The 19982-nt window shown below is 45.4% G+C and overlaps 1 pseudogene across 1 annotated transcript in view; it reads right to left on the bottom strand.

Moving 5' to 3' along the window:
- Positions 1–19974, bottom strand: part of LOC146595104 (Wilms tumor protein 1-interacting protein homolog pseudogene) — a 34777-nt pseudogene extending 14803 nt beyond the window's left edge. Inside the window, exon 1 of the transcript XR_014896028.1 lies at positions 18266–19974. The product of XR_014896028.1 is annotated as a Wilms tumor protein 1-interacting protein homolog pseudogene (transcript). The remainder of the gene's footprint in view (positions 1–18265) is intronic.
- Between the last annotated feature and the right edge of the window lie 8 nt (positions 19975–19982).

The raw sequence follows: 19982 nt of genomic DNA, 5'->3' as shown, positions 1-19982 counted from the left end.
GTAAAGCAAGCAAAACTAAGTGATGGGTTTAAATGGTTGTTCCCAAATAGTTTTCATCTGATAGAAGCCTTAGCTTTTATGTTTGACTGATTTCAGGGACTCAGGCTGACAGGAATGGCTCATGTGGGTTTCTGGCAGGATGAATGCAGGCAGAATATGTTTCCTTGCTCTAACTCACATGCCATAAAAAATCATGACAGCACGTAAAGGTTAGCTGAGCAATTTACACCTTGTCTAGAAAAAAAAAAAAAGAAAGCTGCATTCTTTTATAAGACTAGGTTTAAATACTGACAGATAACTACCTTCTCTCTGTTGAAAGAGACAAAATTAAAATCCAAGTATCTAATAGCAGTAGAAAGACCTTCAGCTCAAAATGAAATACTAAATTCCCCAGACAATGATTTATTTCATGGGTCCTTTCTCAAAATTCTCCTTTCCTCCCATAGTGTATTGGACAATACACTATCTCCTACTATTTCTCAGTGACCTGATCCTGGAGTCTTTGGGGCAAGGAAGAAAACCTTAAATATTTTATTCCTCTTCAGGATTAAGCACATGGAGTGTTCTGTTCACATCTACACTCCAGCCTGCACAGAACAAAGCCTTACTTCACTTTCTTTTTGCTAGCCATAAAATCAGCACCCTAGCCCTGAGCTGCAGGATAAAAAACAAACATCAGACTTTGTTATGAAATACTCACATTTTACCTTGGAGTCAGTCTTATTCTAATTTATACCCCAAGACAATGCTTACTCTGTTTTCTTAAGTCAACTGCTCGGTGAGAAGCTGCAAGCTGTGTATTCCGAAATATTCAGTAAACGGCGTTTGTGGGCTTAGCGAGTACTTTTATGGCTGGCAGTTACTTTCTTCAAAACAACGATGTTACAGGATGAAGTGTGGTGTACAGAAAACTAAGTTTGCAACAGCAGCATACAGAGATCCTGGCTGCTATCACTGCTGATACTTAAAATGGGACTTCCCGTGTATTTAACAGCTTTCTCTTGATGATGCCTAAGAAACAGATCATACCCCAAAAGAGGGACCTCTACCATTTAAGGGGATATTTATACATACCCAGGCTTACCACTTGGCTGTGTAATTACCCTCATTTGGGGGAGGGGGGGAGGAGAGAGGGGGAACTAGAAAAAAGAAACCTAGAAAGCTCGAATCCCACTATTAAGTTCAAATCCGAACTCCCAGTATCACAGGAGGCAGGTCTAATCTAAACCTCCTGAAGCTGAAAGAAAGACTCCTATCAATTTCTCTACAGTTTGGCTGTGGTTCTAATCCAATTTAAAATGAATATAAGGAAAACAGAATTTATGGCCTAGCATCCCCTGTAGCTAAGTTATAGTTACAAAGTTCAACATGAAGACAAAGTAGTTTTCACTTTCAGATCACACTTTCCACTACAACCCCTTGCTGGCAGTTCTGGACCAACAAACAATGCCTTCATATAGGAAAAGTTTTTAAAAAAAAAAAAAAAAAAAAAGAGAGAGAGAGAGAGATATGAAAATACTGATGCATTTTATGTCAGTCATTGATTTAAAAGTTCCTTAAGTGCACTTGTCAAACAGGCTCAAGAGTTGCCCAGCTGCAGAAGACAATCCTGGAAGCATGCCCAGACTGATACATCCTCCAAAGACCCTGCTCCCCTCACCACATTACTGCATGTTTCTTCCTCTAGTTTTAGAGACCTCAGGAAAACTAGCAGCAACCGTGAGGGACCACAGCAGCTATATCCTTGCAGAGAGCAGGGCTTGAGAGCTTTTAAAGGCCAAAGAATATGCAAGTGTCCTGCACTCAGTTGCCTGACAGCAGACAGATGAAGAGAGGATGAAAAAAGGAATTCATCCCTCTAGATTAGCCATTTTTATTTGCAGTTTAAAAAGTGACAGGAGTTAAGGCAGGGTCCACCCTATCCCGCTGTCCTGTACTTTCCCTCACCCCATCAAAAATACACACACACACACACACAGAAGGGAATAAGAAAGGAATGTCAACTATCTGCATCAGTTGGTGCACATCATCCTCCCTCTGCCATGCAGTTTACAGGAACTGCCTGGTATGGAAGAGCTGGAGGAAGAAAACACTTGGATGTAAAAGGAGAAAAATGAAAAAAACCCACATAACCTAACTTGTATGACTTGTTACCCTGACATTTGTGAATTCATGTTCAGCTGATCTTTGTGTCTAGTTATGTATTCTCGGGTACAGCCCAGAGCCTACATGTCATGCTAGGGCTGCTGCCACTGACTTCCAGGTCCTAAGGATGGGATTCAGCCATGTATTTAGGGTCCCTAAAGGGGACATAAAGTTACAGAACATTGTTGAAGAATGGTGAAGTCAGGTCAGCAAGTTCCACACACTGTCCTGACCCAGGGCAGACTGGTCTTCAATTTCTCAGTCTACTAAACAAGGTTAGAAATTTTCTGCACAGGTACCCTGTACAGGCTGACCTGTTTGGAAATGAAAGAGTTCTAAACCAAATGCTTGTTATTCACGGGGTACTCCGTCAGAAAAACCAAAAGAAACTCTACTTCCCCTGAACACTGTGGCACAACCTTTCTCTAACCCAGCAATAACATAACGTTGAGTTGCCCAGTTCTGCCAGTCTAATCAAGCAAAGCACCCAATAATTTCAAAAGGAAGCTCTGCTCATGAAGGAGTCCAAGGCTAGCCTTAAGCTTAGGTTTTCTTTTTTAATGTTTTTTTCCCTTCTGTAATCTATAGAAATAGATTAGCCACAATCTAGGCTGGGGTGCTCAGAGCCAGGCCACTGCTGAAGCCACATCTGCAAATAGATGGCTCCGAGCTGCTCCACTCTTCCTGCCAGCAACCCCCGTAAGGAAACTAAACAAAGATCCTGCGAAGTGGCAAGCAAAGAAATTAGGTAAAGGCAGAGCTTCACACACTTGGCACACCGGGAAACCGATCTACAAGTCTGCACTTGGAGGATCTTCAAAGTTTCGCTTTGTGAATAATGCGGATCAGCCTCTAAGGTTCCCCTCTTTCTGGGCCAGTCCTTCACTGGCCTGTATTCCTCTAAGGTATGGAACAGAGGCCGAGAAAGCATCGTTCCAGCATTTTCCCAAGAGCCAAGTCAATTTGTACACCATGGAAGACTTCCTCAGTCTAACCCATGCTACCTCTTTTTTTCCTCCACACTCTGACCTATGAGGGATGGGGATTGTTGTTGTTTTGTTTTTAAAGCGTGGTCTGGCAGTCCAGATTCCTTTTACCTCAAGGCACAGGCACTCTGTGAAGCTCTTGGGGATATATAGGATTTGGCTAGTGGAGTATCATATTTCCATCATGCCAGAAACTACAACAAGGGGCAAATCTTACCTTACACCTGCCTCATGCAGTGATCATACAAAGCTGACAAGCACCAAACTTGCCATGGGTTTGATTTTCCTTTTCTGAATTGAGCAATGACCCATTTTGAAGGTGGTGCTCGTGTTAGTGCCAGGCAGCCCTCCCTAGTTCTTTCAGCCTGTGCAACATCTCACAGCACAGCTGTATTCCCTGACCCTGTGCAGTAATGTCTCTCTTTCAACACTTGAGTATAAAAATAACACAGAGATTCTGCTCATAAGCCTTGCACTAGTTGTTTATAAACCAGCACTGAAATCCATACCTTGTCCCATAAGTTTCAGGAAAAACAGTGAGCAGAAGGTTATTTTGCTGCTAAAAAGGCAATCAAAGAAAAGAATGGCAATACTTGGAAGCATTACATTCCCAGTAAGCACAGAGTCAGACAGCTCTCTATAACCATGTATAGATCAGAGGGCCAACGGGTGTCATTAGCATCACCCATTTCTGTCTCTCTCATTCCTCCTGCCCAGGTTCAAGTGACGACACCTTTATGTAACTCGTGTTCGAAGCAGAATAAAGGAGAAAGCAAGCAAAAAAAACCACCGCAACTCTTGCTGGGAAGGGGAGAAATACCACTTCAAAGCACCGGGGAGCAAACAAGAGCCTAAGCCCCTGACAAAGGGGACACCCTTTAATTGAAGGGAACTGAATTCTGTGCCCACAGAGGTGCAGAAAGAAGTCAGCCCATGGGGGAACACGAAGCCAGAGCTCCGCTTTGAACGTCCGTGCTTTTCGAAAGGAGCAGAGGTCTGCGCAGCCAAACCTCCTCCATGAATGCACGAAGGAACAGGACACGGAAGCTACAATGGTGGATCAGACAAGATGGAGAAGGGAAAGGAGGGCACTCGCAGCCCTTCCAAATCTTTACCACAACCCTGGGGAACTGCCTGCCACAGCTGCAGTAACACAGCCTCCACCCTGCCCTCCCAAAATGCACATGCAGAAGAGTCAAATTCAGTCTCCAAATCTGTTCTCTTCAAAATGACCCTTCAGTGACCTAAGACAACACAATCCCACCTTTCACAATAGGGAGTTTTCTTAGGATTCACATTCATCTTCCATAAATTCATCTTCTGCAAACCAGCTGAATGATTTGGGAATTAAATGATGATAGCTAGCTTTGTATGAGCTGAAGAAGGTCAACAGAATGTAACAGAGCATTAGAGTTCTTTTTTATGTCATTACCTGCATCTGCTCTTTGTTATTTGTCATAATTTTGCAAAAAATGAATGCCTGTCAACTTCTCAGGCAAACAACACACAGCTTTTACAACTAAAACACAAAGCAGCCTTCTACCCAATTGCTCCACAGTAGAAACATCTTGGAAGGTACAGATAAGGATGGGTGGAAGAGGCAAAGAGGAAGGGGAAAAATAAAACAAATACTTATTCCTCGATCTCTTGTGGTGCAATAAAAACAGTTAAAGATGATTCCAAGCTGACAGAAGCAGGTCAAAGATGTCCCCGTGACATAAGAACAGGACTGTCATGAATGAAGGAGGTCTGGATTTTGTCAGGTAAGAGCTACATTTTCCAAAGAAAAATTTAATTAGTGTCTAGTGCATACTTTTATTTTGAGATGATTTTGCTCCATTAAGTGAAGTTCCAAGCAGGATCCTTCTTAAGTGCAACTAATGTGACCATCCTTTTCTTCTGTTAAAAATGTAGTAGTTCAATTGTTAATTTTTCACCTTTTCAATATTTTAATGTGTGATTGAGACTTTACATTTAGTATTACTTACAAGAAGTTTATATCTAACACTTCAAAATGTCCAGAGTAGAACTACAATTCCCTCAAGTGCCACTGTAAAACCTCCAAACACTTCATATATCAACTGCCAAAAACCAGAGCTGGTGCAAGGATTAAAGAAATTCTGCAGATGACCGGGCAAAATAAAAATGCACATACATGAAAATGCTGTGTGTGATGTTCTGCCAGATAAAGTTGATGTTGTCCTTGCCAGAAGAGCAAGGTTACTCCACTCAGTTATGTTTTTTTCTCCACTTTCCAGTGACCAACTAACAAGCCTGTATGCTAATTCAGGGAAGGATATAGATTAAATAGTCAAATCTGTAAAAGCTCAACCTTGATTAAAAATGCTGTAATTAAGGCAAAACTTCCACTATTTTAAAGTTTTGKTTTTTGTTTTTTGGCCTAACAATACTGTACCATAAACAAACACATCTGAAATCACTCAACAAAAGGGCAGTCTTCTGCCTCGCGGAGCATAGGGAACAGGACAAATATGGACTTGCAACAGGGACATTCATAGCACCTCCATTCTCAACACCTGGTAGAAGTGCTCTCTGTATCATCTGACCAATTTGGAGCTCCACAATCACACCTTCTTCCCCCGTCTGTGAGAATCTGACCTTGTTATGCAATAGCACTGGGGGAAGAAGTTTCAAGATATTTTTTTCCCTGGATTAGGCCACTAAGGCCTGCACCTGAGCCATGATGGTTTTCCTCCAGTGCAAATACATCATTTGCTGTGGAACCACTCCTGATTTGCAGGGCTGTAATACAGAGGGTCATCCCTGCTCAAGCCAAGAACAGGTAGAACAAGCCAACATACTTTCTAAAAATACCAGCTACTAACCTATGCTTCAAAAAATTACATGCTTATTTCTCAGGCCAGCTCAAAATCTGGACTCCAATAGAACTGTACAACAATCAAATGTGTTTTTTATCAAGTATTTAAATCTGGAAAATATGGCTTTGATTAAAAACGGGCAACCCACCAATTACAGAGAATTTTCACATAACTGCTTGGCAAAAAAACAGCTGCAGTAGTATCAGCCATTCATTAAAACTTTTTGCATGCCTCTGAGAAATTACTCGTTTCCCTTGTTGACACCTGAGGATTGTGATACTTGAGGTTAACAAGCATGGCAACTGTCACGACACAAAGAAACACTCTGAAAGACCCAGACATACCAACATTTTTACCAATTACAGCTCTTTTCCACTGCCTGGTATAATCAGCAGTTTTATGAACCTCAGCTGATTTTGCTGGGCTCTAGTATCTTTTGCTGCTTCTTTTTCATTTAGAAACATCAACATTCTCTTTGAATGGATCTAGTCTTGCAGAAGTGGAAAGAATAATGAAAGATGAGACAGTCAATGGAGATCATGGGTCTAATCCTGCTGCATTTCATGTCAATGACAACTAGCAAGGCAGCTGCCAATAGCACGTAGCTGGGTCAATAAGTACAGTTCTTTTGAGCAGAGGAATCTCAGGATGAGGGACAAAGTCTGTGTGTTACCCCACTTCTCAGAACCATTCCCCTCAGCAATTCTTTTCCAGTCACTCACTCACAGCAATATTCAACATCTGGCCCAAACAAATGGATTTTAGTAGGAATTTCACACCAGGAGCAAAGACAGAATACAAAAGCCAAAATCCCACTCTAATGTTAGTGAAGGCAACAGCACATTCCACAATTCCAGGGAAACAAGATCAAGTCATAGCATTTCAGCCATCTCAATTCAGTCAGGTCAGCACTTAATTTGTTACAGTTAAAAAAAAAAAATCTTTTCAACAGAGATTTCCAATTACAATCCAATTACATAAAGCTCTGTTTTGGTCACTTCAATCATCAGGCCAAGTTCTGCTCTGTTACATGACTGCAACTCTACTGCTATCACAGGAATACAAGGAACACGAGATTTGACACACTGTTTCTTCTCACTTCTATCAAATGCTGACTATACTGCAAGGTAAGTTTCAACAAAAATTGCATGACCTTTTTAAAGAAATAAAAAGGTAGTTCTTTGACAAGTAAGATCTATATGACCAAACACCCACCATGCCAAGGACTGCATACACATACTCCTTTCTTTTTATACCTTCAACAGTCACAGATATGCTTTTAATTTGCATGCATGATGCAGGTTTGCACATGAAAACGCCAGGCACACCTGGCCTCACTGGTCACAAATGGACCTCCAGTTACTAGTAGTTTAATCCAGGACATTGAAAAACAGTCACCTGGCCAAGTGTTTTAAATCCAACAACATGCCCCGCTGACCCATGAGGCACCAACCTTGCCTAATGCTCCCTGAAACCCTGCAGGCTGGGATTTTCATCACAAAGGTAATACTCAAGGACGTTAAGAACAACACAGCAGAACCACTGAACTTCTGGTGCGTAAGCTTTACTCATAGGATCACAATTCTTTCCAGCAGGTACACTTAGGAATGAGTTTCCAGCACAGGAGAAAGGTTTATGCAATGACCTCCAGAACAAAAGGAATTTTCCCATGCCTGAGAGAGGCCACAGGGTCCCCATGGACCACAAGAAGTATGATCCAAGTGAGCTGGAGCAACTGCAAAAAGCATCTAAATCTGCATGACTTTCAAACAGCACTTAGGAATGGATTTTCTCTTCTCTAGCTTTGAAAGGTTCTGATTTTTTTCAAATGGCCACATAAAAAAGGAAAAAAAAATCTTGTTTTCACTTTCCAGAAGTTCTGTGGTGTCTTAAGTGAAACTGTTAACCAATTAAACAAATGTTGGGATGGACATGAAAACATGAGAAAATCCCCAGCAGATCTTCTGAAACTGTATGTTCTGAACTGAAATGCATCTTGTTCAGCCAAACACTTAGAAGAACAATGATATCTACCCAAACCTGACTTTGTGCAACCTACTAACTGATTCTTCATTGTTCACTTAATCCACTCCCTATTTTGACAATATGGTATTAATACTCTTTACACTTGCACACTGCCTTCCCTGCAGATCTCGAAGTATCCACAAATGCATGAATTAATCCTCACAAACTAGACTCATTTCAGTGCTGCTGCCTGCAGTTACAGACATTAGAATTAATTATCTCACCTGACTACAGTCTTGAGTATTTGTGTTATTATTCCAACCACATCATATCCCTCTTCAAAATTATTTGACTTCCCATCACTACACTTTGCACATCTTCAGTATAAACTTCTAAGGAGTCAGCACTAGAAGGCATTTACACTCCTGCTTTACTTTTCTTACAAAGATGGGGCTCTGGATAATCTATCCAGGTTGCTGTCGTTTATGGACATTTTGGCACTTCGAGGATTTCACAGTATCTTTGTTAGGTAACTAAGCTCCCAAAAAACTAAGCACAGGGGAAACTTGGAGCACACCTGCACCACACACACAGGGAGTGGTATATCCATGCTAGCTGGCAGGCCCCATGTTGGGCTGAGCGTGTCAGTGGCACTGGTCATGGCAGGGCCAGGAGCCATGCTCAAGCTCAGAGGTGCCCCTCTCCAGGTGTGGGACTCAAATCATTTCTCTGCTTCAGCCTTGGAGGACTTCAAGCAGTTTTGTCACTGTTGGATATGGAACACATCAGTTACATAACAGTGGAGTCCTCCAAGTCTTGTGCTTAAATTACCAAGCTGAAATATACCTTATATCAGACATCCTCCAGGAAAAGTGCTCAGAACAACTCCTGTCACAGGGGGTAAAGCCTCTTCTTCTACAACCATTAAATCAACCAAACAAGATCTCTTCTTCCAAATCACCCAGTAGCCATCACCATTGCCCTCTTTTCCCAGAAATAAAAAATGGTCAAAACTTTCAGCTAAGCCATGCAAGACAAAACAGGTAAACTGCCCTTGTCAGCACACGTGCACAATTACAGCTTAAACACAGGCAATGAGAAGGTTTAAACCCAAGTGCCTACAAGTTTTAGGCACCCAAAACCTGCTGAGTGGGATTTTTCCAGGATCTCAAATTTGGAAGTAGGTGTCCTTAGCAATAAATCCTTACCCCTATCTAAGTCTGCTTGTGTAAGTCTCTACATGTTTTATACATACAGTAGTTCTTAGCTGAGCACTAAATGAATGTCTGTGCTCTGATGCATTGGGCTTTTTTTTTTTCCCTTAATGAGTCATAGGCCTTTTCTTAAAAGTTTGCTGGAACACATAAATGTGACAGTAGAGATTTAGTAAAACTGCTCCAAAACCAAGGAATGAAGTTTCAGACAATGAAATATTCCAGCTGGAAGAGATATGGCTTGCTTAGACATTTTCTTGTGCTCTTCTGTCTCAGAGTGCATCTAGCAAACAAGGCTACACTGATAGGGAGTTAAAACAACACAGTAAGGTTAATAGAAAGGGAAAACTTGTACCACAAGAGATATAGTGTGGGCGGTGGAGGGGGGATCCACTTCAAGAAATGGCATCCACAGAAGCACAGTGATAAATTCATATAAAAATTCAGCCAAGCACTGACATTTATTGGTCAATAATTAGCACATCTTCTAATTTTGTTAACAGTTGAAGGATGGTTCTGCTCCCAAGTTAACAGGAAGTCTGCTACCAACTTCAACAGGAGCAGATCACACCCTTGGAATATCTCCAAGGGATGCCACATCACACAGGCTTGAGATACCTATTTCCTGTCAGAACTTGAACATTTCAAGCAGTTGAATGTAGTACTCCAAAATGACTAAATAGCATAAGCATTTCTAAGCTAGCAATAAAGCTTGCAGACAAACACGGACACTCCTGGTTTTCTTTTGTTGCTTCAATCTTGCTTTACATCACATAGTCCCAACACCGCCAGGAAAGAGGCAGTTTATCCAGGTTTGGCATAAATCATATACTGTATCATACTGTAGGAGACATTTGGTTTCTTCAGCCACAGGTTAAGCAACACTTCTGGACACAACTAACTCCAGCAGAAGAACTGCCCCACTGCTAAATGCTGCAACAGCACACACTTTGAAAGACTAAGAGCAACTTCACATGCTCTCAGGCCAGCAGCCCCACAGCCTCCTGCAAGGAGGCCCACAGGGGACAAGAGCCCTGGGAGCCTTGTCCCCAGGGAGTGGCAGCCCAAGCACTCATTTGGCCAGCCAGACCCTCACCTGACAGCACAAAAAAGGACATCACAGGCTTATAGCCCTTCCACAAGCACCAGAGCCCTCCAGGACTCACGGGGCACCATGCCTCCTACCAAACAGTGAAAGCCCTCCAGCACTGCACAGCTCAGAGCTGGGCATCATGCTCGAGCTGCTGCGGAGGGGGGCCCAAGAGAACCTGAAATCCACTCTGCAGATGCACTACCAAGACCATCAAGTGCTGTCTTTCAATAGCTTTCAGGACTTAAGATGTAGCTAGGAGGCCAGGCCCAGAGCTTTTTGTTTACTCACACAAAACTAAAAATGTTTTGACTTACTGCTGTTATTTCCCTTCTATTGAACAGCATTTTTTAAACATCTGAAAATTACTTTCCCAGACTTTTTTTTTCCTTTCTCTTTAGTATTTGGTAAAATCTCTTGCTCTGAAGGCTTTCTAAACATTCAATATCCATATGGCTGTCACAGAGACACTTATCCTCTAGTTTATTAATCATTAGATACCAAGGATTTCAGCCTAGATTGGTATCTCTGCTGCTGCCACACACACACACAAAAAAAAAAAAAAAAAAAAAAAAAAAAAAAAAAAAAAAAAAAGGCACAGAAGGAGAACAAGAGCAGAACAGAAATCCTGATTCAAAGGCACTAGGACTATTCTTCTAAACATAGAAATTACATAATTTGAGAGAAACTTTCTATTAAAGTGTTAACTTGAATCACATTATAACATTATAATTGACAACTCTGTGCTTTTTTTAAAAAAAAACCCAGTCTTATTTCTAACTCTTCCAAACAGACTGACCACAGAATCTATTAAATTATTTTTACTCCTAATTCACACACTAACATGTATGAATTTTTAGAGTGTGATTTAACATCAAAATGGGACATTCACACACACAAATCTTGGTAGAGGGTCAAGCACAGAGGCTAAGCAAACAACTGCTAATAGAAGCTAAACTCAGATAAACATTTTTTCCACTTTGAATGTTGCTTAGGGTGTTTCCTCGACCCCTCTAGAGGGTGTACATGGCTGGGTTGGCTGGGGGTGGGGGGTAGGATAGAGGATAAAAGCCTGGCATTACTTCTGGGAATTTGACTAGCTCTTACTTTAGGAATCCAATATAAATCTGGCTTGGAACTTGTGACTGTGTCCCAAAAAATGAACAGATCTAATGAATTGCTTAGTGTTTTACACAGAAGCCCTGTGGCTTTGGAATTACCCATTGCATAGCACATGCCAAACCAAAGCGAACTAAAGCATGGACTGCACTCAACCCTTGCAAACCAACAGCCTTTTCACAAGAATGCAAACTCTTTGAGATAGGCAAAAGTAAGTTCCTTATCCATATATACTTTGAACAGAAATAAAGCAGATAATTTACAATCTGTAGAGCTGCGTGGTTCATTCCTCCCCTCCCCCTCGACAAACGGGCTGCATCAGCACATGGCTTAAAAAAAAAAGTTATGATGTTCAAAGAGGTATGAACACAGGGGTAGATCTTCCAAACCATATGGTGACAGAAAAGGCTAACAATTAAACTAAGACTTGTTATATCATGACAGAGCGTATGCTCATACCAGCTCTATAGTATACCCAAATCCCTACCAGAAACCATATTTTATGTTAGTGCCAATAAAACATGTGGCTAGTTTTTTTTTGTTTGTTTTGAAATCACCATCATCCTTTGCATCCAGTGCTTTTATCACAACACAAAACTGAACCAAAGGTTAAAAGCACGCTGAACACATACTACTTCGGTTAAACGCATGCCCAACACAGAGGAAAACAAACAAGACAAAAAGCCTAAGCCATCAAAAAGCCCTATTCACAGTCAAGTTTCCTGCAGCTGAAAGGAAGAAAGCAGTTGTGTCTGATTATAATAAGAGCTTCTGTGAGAGTTATGGTCACTCAACTTTCCATTTAATACATGTTATTTGTATGCACATTACATAAGTAGTACACACACTAATGTAACATATATTACATTCTGCATCTCTCTTCTCTCCCTATTACATGGTCTATCATTTTCCAACTTCAGTTAGAGTCAGGAATGTATATATGCCTAGCAGGGATTTCAACAAACCATCTGGGGCCACTCCCACGTTTTCCTACGACATTTCATACTACATACAAAAATAAGACTTCTTTTTCAACAGCAGCATTACTTTGCTTTTATCATTTCTTTGCATCAGCCTCACTACCTTTACGCTCTTTCCCCACACCCTCCTACTCGTTCCTCCCTTTATATTATCCTCAAGTTCCARACCTTCTCACTTACCACACTTTTCACACTCTTTGCTAAAGCTCTTCATCCCTCTTCTACAGTCAAGCATAGTCATATACAGCAGCACCGCTCGCTCACATGCACATGCATCCAGAGACCTGTACTACACTGCCTATCATCTCAGAGCATAGTATCAGAGACAGAGCTCACAAAACAGACATGAAAATACAACACAACTTGCAAGTACATTCCAGTGCTCAAAAGTCAATCTTGTCACGCCAGTAAAATTTCTCAAAGAAATGGATTTGTATGGATAACTATGCAAATAAAGTGTAGGAAAATGTTTGGATGCATCTAGATATGTACTCCCTCCCTTCACCTACACATCAGGCCAAAGGCTTTTGAATAGCATGTTAGCAGCAGTGTTTCCTGGTGGTGCTCCAAAAACATTTGCTAGTACTAGTGGGTGGCCTTCTGGAAAGATCGAGGATATCTTATCTGGAAAAAATCAAGCTTACTTGTCAGAGTAAGAATACACTTTTACTGGACAGATTACTACAATTAACAGAATTTGGACTTCGCATCTCATCCTGAGACATCAAACAACTCCCTGCTTTGCTTACTGCAACCTTGTATTGGGTACCAAGAAAGGCTGTCTTCCCCAAGATGGCAGAGTCACGTGGAATTACCTTTGGAAGACAAAGAAAGATGACAGCTCACTGTGACAGGACCAGTTATTTCTCATTAAGTACTTTGCATATTCTGCACATCAGAGATATACAAACTGAGAGACACCAAGCACAAAGCAGTAAGCAGCAAGAGGTGGGAAGACACTCTGGATGCCCAACAGAGCTGGGGAGAAAGCCCTTAACGAAGGAACACTGTACAGTATTATCATCAAATGTATTAATGTCAGAAAAATTGCAACTACTGCTTGTCTTTCTTTAGACTTTGCATAGACAAAAACAATTTCCTCTCCCTCCACCTCCCAACATTCACAATTCCTTTTCAGGTTCCTCTTTAGGTCAAGATGGTGAGACAGTAAATCTCTTCTTGCACTGGATCCTTCCACCCCGACTGAAAACAGCAGTCTTCTTTGAATGACGGCTGCAGCACAGCATGGGCAGCTACAACGGCAACTCATGCGGGGCTGCACAGAAGCATGCAATTGCTGCCTATGCCCCTCTAACTCTCCTTCAATTTTTGACAGTACACCTGTGGAGTCACAGGACATAGTGAGGTCTTGCTCTAAAACACCACCACATCAGCATGACTGTTCAACACAATGACATTTCCCTGTCCGGTAAATGACAAGCAGTAGGCAGGCAGTCTCAAAAAAGACTGTTTTGATTTTAATGGGCATGCCAAAAACCCATTTCTCCTCTAACTCTCTTTCAACACCTAGACATCAGACTAAAGAGTTCTACAGAGCACACAGAATTTAAGTTAGTGTCTGAGCTGATGAGTTTCCAACATTCACAAGTATCTTGTTGACACCTTAAGATGTACATTCAATTTAAAACATCCATGAAACTCAACTTTGACAACTTAGCCCACCACGTATAAAGGCCTAGCTGAGAACATTTATGGAAGTGAATGAAGTTACTTTTCTATTCCTTCTCTTCTCAGCATCTGTCACTAAACCGAGCATATTTACCAAATTGTCAATACCTTCAAAGAAGCAGAGAGTCTCACAGAGCATGATGCGGTTGGGGAATGGGCTGCAGAGTAAGGAGGTACAGCTACAAGAGGAATTGAGCCTTACAGCTTTAACCAGCCTAACTGTAGGCTGCTGCCAAAGGAATGGCCTCATCCTTTTGATGCCTTCTGCAGCTACCTTTTCCTCTGCGTCAGATCTAGCCATCACATTGCCACGGTGAATCAGAACAGTTCGCTGATCCAGTCAAAAAGCCCTTTTCTCCTCCACTTCCTTTTTTGTGGGCTTGGTTTTCAGTAAGATCAGAGAGTGCATGTGGCTGCAATGTGCTGGTGGTAGCAGTTGGAAGCAGCAGGCTACTACCTCTCAGCTGTGCAGCCGAGGGTAGGGAAGATGGAGCAATTGCTCTTTTTGCAGAGCTGTCATCTTAGGTCAGATTAAACCAACTATGGAACAATGTTTTCATTCTCTCTACAGATACACTCAAGCCTGCCATAAGAAAGGAAAGGATGGAAAAGGTGAGGCAGGAAAGAGAAGCCCCCAGCACAGTGAAAAACAAAACACAGCTTAGAGCAGTTCGCAGAAGCATAGCACAGGCAGGCCTGGCTGCTCGCTCTCTGGACCTGCTGGGTTACCCACTTCCTGGCTCCCCCAGAGACCCTTCTGAGGGTCAGACTACTGTATGCATCCTGTCTACATGTCAGCTCCATGAGTCAAGAAGGCCCTGGATGGCTTCTGGGGTCCTATGTGATTTCCAGAAGGCTGCCTACCCTTTTAGGGCACAGAGGCAGCCCCCCATGGGCAAAAAACATTACCCAATTTTCCACTGCCTGGGGAACACTGCTAGAGGACCAGTTCTTGCCCCTTCTCTTCATATACTTCTACTAAGGCTCTCATGCTTCCACTGAGTGCAGACAAGAGCCATGAGTGCCTCTTCTCCCTTCTCATTTGCTCCACCAATGCCTTGTGGTCATCTGCGTTTTGGTGACTTCTCCAGGCAGAAGTGGAATACAGAAAGCCCAAGCCCCTCACCTCCCCAAAGAGGGAGGTACTTGCACTTCCTCAGGGATCCCCATGTAAGCAAAGAGAAAAGGCAAGACCACATCTCCACCATGTATTTTATTTTTCCCTAGATTGGAGACTTCTTCTGAATTAGAATAGCAAAGTGAGGGAAGGCAGCCAGGGATTGCCAGCACTGCTGTGGTTAGGGGAACACCCAGACACACAGACCCACAAACAAAATGAATGCAGTTTAGAATTATTCCTCTTCCAAAGAGGACTGATTAGTCACTTGACCTCAAATTCAAAATAATTCACTGTTCAATTTTTTAAAGTAGCATTTGGACATAAGACAAAATAGAATGGCCTGTGGATAGTATAATGGAATAGTTCCACGTAGAGTAGCCCTCACTTTGAGCAGACAAAGCAACAAGGATTGTTTGGAGAGAGGGCTATGGAGTGGTCATGGTAAAATTAGCAGCATCACAATATGAGCATTTACTCACTAGACAATTCATCTCATCTAATGAAGGAGTATTAAACCATCTGCTCAGCTCATGCTACTTTGTTAGTCTGTTAGGCTCAGTATTTTTGTCTTCCAAGGGTATCCCAGGTATCTGAAGTCCTACCAGATACTCTGTGACTGCCTTCTAAGCATATCAGGCAAGTGCTAAGGGAAGCAATGAACAGGCAAGCAAAGACACTGGGCTGGAATATAAATCAATGCATTTCTACCAGCCTTCCTTTATTAACACTGTTTAAAACTCTCTCAGAGAAGTCAGTCTGCATTATCTGCTCTAATATCATCCATAAGCAGACTTCTCTCCTTTCTGTTCTCACTCTCCTCATCTTTAACCCTTCAGCCTGCAGTCATATTAGGCCAAACCCTGACACGCTTACTTAGCCAAACCTCACCCTTCATCTCAGCAGCTGATTTGAATCAGACCTGCAGGATCAAGCCCATTAGGACTTACTAAAACATCAGCATCTCACAGAAATCAATCCTGTAAACACCCTGATTTTTCTAGGTTTTAAGTGCTTATAGAGCGCAAGTCACAGTGGCACTTCTTTGTGCCACTACAATAACAAATACCTATAGGGCAGCTGGCATACACACTTCCTAAGCACGAAGGTGTAAGCTTRCTACTGCTGATCTGACACAGACCACATCTGCCAAAGCTTAGGGCATGTTGCAACATGTTCCCAGAGAATATACCTGCAGGTAGCGACACTTGCAACAGGCAAATCCTTACAAACTGAAAAAAATGAAAAGAAAAACCCACCCAGAACTCATTCCCCAGGCTCCTCCTGGAGTCGCTGATTCCACCCAGGCTTCCTCACTGCACACTCAGCCCCTCTGGCCACAAGAAACCCTTCCCAGAGGCTTAGGGCAGTTATAACTCACACTTCTTCCTCCAAATATATCTTGGTTCTCCATCTTCCACTGCACTGCACCAAAATTTAGGAGGCAAACATTTTTTGATTCATGTTAACACCCCCAGCCAGCTTCTGCAGATACTAAGAAGTTATCAGTTATTATCCTCAGCTGATTATGTTCCTGCAACCCCTTAAAGCCTCACACCAGGTGCTAGACATTGCAAAAGACACAGTAGATGACAATCAGCTTTCTTATTCATCTCTGCACTAAACAGAGGAAGGAGGGTAAGACAGGTAGTAAACACGCACTGTGCTCAGTTTCCTTTGTGCAGGCACAAGAGCTTATAAAAACAACRACATGCAATTAACAAAGTTTACCTTGTACTTGCTCAACTATCTCAGATGATCTTCACAGATCTGTCTTACTTGCATTGCAGATCACAACTTTGCACTTACAGGGCCTTGCAACTCCTCCGTTCCACACAGGGCATACTAATACTGAACTGAATTTAGTAAAAGATCTCAGATCATTTCAAGTTAACATGCATCTCCATCTTCAGTAACTCTTGTGTCAATCAGAGATCACACCTCATCAGTGAAGCCTCTCTCTCCTTGCAGCACCCAGTGAGCACATACAGGCTGTGAGAGAGAACTGTCCCCTGCAAGGCCACACTTTGTACCACTGATTCACTGACACAGCCACAAGCAGGAGACTGACGCATCAGCGGACTCCTTGTCCTTCTGTACCTTATTCACTCTGCTATGTGAGCGCTGCACACAGAGCTCCCAGAACCCACATCCCTAATTCAAGCAAGGGATGTAAGCCACTTCTGAAGGCCACCACGATCCTTCTGCCCTATCTGGCATATCTAAGGACTTATCTTGAAGGTCCCAGTACCTGTAAGGAATATGGCAGTATTTGGACACTTCAGGACTCTTGAAGGCAGGCATCTTGTCCTTTTCCATTCATTAGAAAGCAAGAAACACGAGGGAGCTTATTCTAAACAGTGCAACTACAAAATGCATTCACCTGTTTAAAGACATTGTCTTTGTTCTACAAAGCAAGAAGCTAAGGAGAACCCTCAACAGGCTGACTCAGCTTCACTAGGGACAGGGAGAGGTATCCTCTCCTCCAGACTCCTCTCATTTCTCTGAGAAATCCAAACTCTGCCAGACTCATACGATAACTAAGTGAAGCCCTGCAAGGCCTCACGGACCAGAAACAGCACCATGGGCTCCCACAAGCACTCTGAGCAAGGTCAAAGATTTTACTGAACGAGGCACTGGTCCAGCTCATCTACAGAAATTAAAATATCACAGATGGCCTGAGAACACGATTAAAAACACCATAACCTCAAGGATGCMAGAGCTTATTGTGGAGGCTCTGACAGCTCGAAAAGCATGCAAACACAAATCAGTCTGACCCCTGATCACACAAACAGCTTCTGTACTACTTTAGACAAATTTCCTATCGCACCTGGAAGGGAAAACGCTATAAGTTCCACCAAATTGTAAGAGATAGGCAGGAGAGAGAAACACCAGGTAAGAGCGCCGCAGTGCAAACGCTTCGGACAGCAATTAGGAAAACGTAAGGTACGTAGCGATCCAGGCTTTTCAACGGACGACCAGCGACTTCGGCGGTAATGGGTCCAAGAACAGCCCCGAGCACCATATCTCGCCAGAGGCAGAGCTACCCGCAAGCGAGGCCCTGCGGGCGGCCGCCGCCGCGCTGGCCGAGGTCCCCGGGCRCCGCGCGGAGCCACTCACCGAAGTACTCCTTCTTCATGTGCATCTCCAGCTCCTTCTCCAGCTCCAGCGTCAGCGCTTCCAGCCGCCTCTCCGCCTGGCTGGGGCCGCTCTCCCGGCACGGGGTCACCTGGTAGGGAAGCTTGAATTTTGGAGCCGAAGCGGAGCCTTTTGTCGGGCTGTAGGTGTAGGGGGGAGCCGCGTCGGGGGCCGGCGCGGCCGGCTGCTGCTGCTCGCGCCGCGGCGGGGACTGGGCACGGATTTTGTGGTACACGTCGGCCAGCTCCGGCGCGGCGCCGTCGTCCTGCAGGCTCGGCCCCAGCAGGGAGGCACGGGGCGAGGGCAGCTGCAGCTCGGGGTAGGCGCTCATGGAGCCCCGCGAGCTGCGCGAGCTCTGGCTGGAGATGCTGGAGCGGGGGCTGACCACGGCGGCGCCGCGCCCGGCGCCGGAGCCCTCGGCGCCGCACACGCTGGAGCGGGGGCTGGCCACGGAGAGCCCGGCGGCGCCCGCCGCGTCCGGCTCCGCGCTGCCCGGCGGGCCGTACCTGGAGTCCGAGTAGCTGGAGCGGGGGCTGGTGGTGCCGGAGTACTGGCTGGCCGTGCTGGAGCGGGGGCTGGCGTGCCGCTGGTCGTAGCCCATGCTGATGCCGCTGGTGCGGTTGCTGCTGGGCTTGCTGCCGCCGTCGTAGCTGGTGAGGCTGGCGCGGGGGCTGGAGTGCTTGCTGGTGTCGCTGGCCGTGCTGGCGTAGCTGGAGCGGGGGCTCAGGGCGGCGCCGTCGTACTGCACCAGGCTGGCGCGGGGGCTGCCGTACTTGTCCGCGCCGGGCACCACCAGGCTGGAGCGGGGGCTGGAGAACTTGTCGTAGGGCAGCGCGGCCGCGCCGCCCAGGCTGGAGCGGGGGCTGGAGAACTTGCCGTGCTCGGGGCCGGGGGAGGCGGCGGCCGCCAGGCTGGCCCGCGGGCTGGCGGCGCCGTACTTGCCGTCGGGCGCCCGCCCGCCGCCCTTGGCCACGTAGCCGGCCTCGTAGGCGCCGCAGCGGTAGCCCTCGGCCGAGTAGCGCTTGCCCTTGTCGGCGAAGCCGCTGTAGCAGGGCAGCGCCACCTCGGAGCGGGTGCAGAGCCCCTCCTCGCAGCACGGCGGCCCCGCGGCCGGCGGCGGCTCGGCGGCGGCGCGGAGCGGCGCGCCGGGCGCGTAGGCTTTGCCGCCGGGGAAGGCGTCGGCGGGCGGCGCGGCGCCGTTGGCCTTGCGGCCCCTCTGCTCCGCCGTCATGTGGGCCGCGATGACCCGCTTGGTCTCCTCCAGGTCGGCGTGCAGCGGCAGGTCGCGGCGGCCGCCCCGGCCGTACGCGCCCTCCGGGCTCGGCTCGTAGAGGGACAGGTCCTCCAGGAACTTGCTGGCTTTCAGGGCCACGTCCTCGTCGTACCGCTCCATGCTCGGTCGCGGGCAGGGGATAAACGCACCGCCCAGGGAAAAAAAATAAAATAAGAAGAGGAAAGGAAAGAAAAACTAGGAGGAGGCAGGGCGCCCCGGGCGCCCCGTCCCGCAGCCCCGGCGGGGCGGGCGCCGTCCCTCGAGCGCGGCGCGGCGCTCACCCCCGCGGCATGCCGGCCGCGCGGCGGACGAGGAGCCCCCGTGTCACTCTCCAGCCTTAAATAAGTTGCTGGGTCCAGTCAATGGCGCGCTGCGCGGAGGAATTTGCGCTCGGCGGCTCCCTGCCCCCGCCGCCCCCGGCCGGCC

The sequence above is a fragment of the Rhea americana genome, unplaced genomic scaffold (genome assembly GCF_003343005.1).
Source record: "Rhea americana isolate MKP2758 unplaced genomic scaffold, rheAme1 scaffold_24, whole genome shotgun sequence".
Classification (NCBI taxonomy): Eukaryota; Metazoa; Chordata; class Aves; order Rheiformes; family Rheidae; genus Rhea; species Rhea americana.
This window is presented reverse-complemented; position numbering and strand designations above follow the sequence as displayed.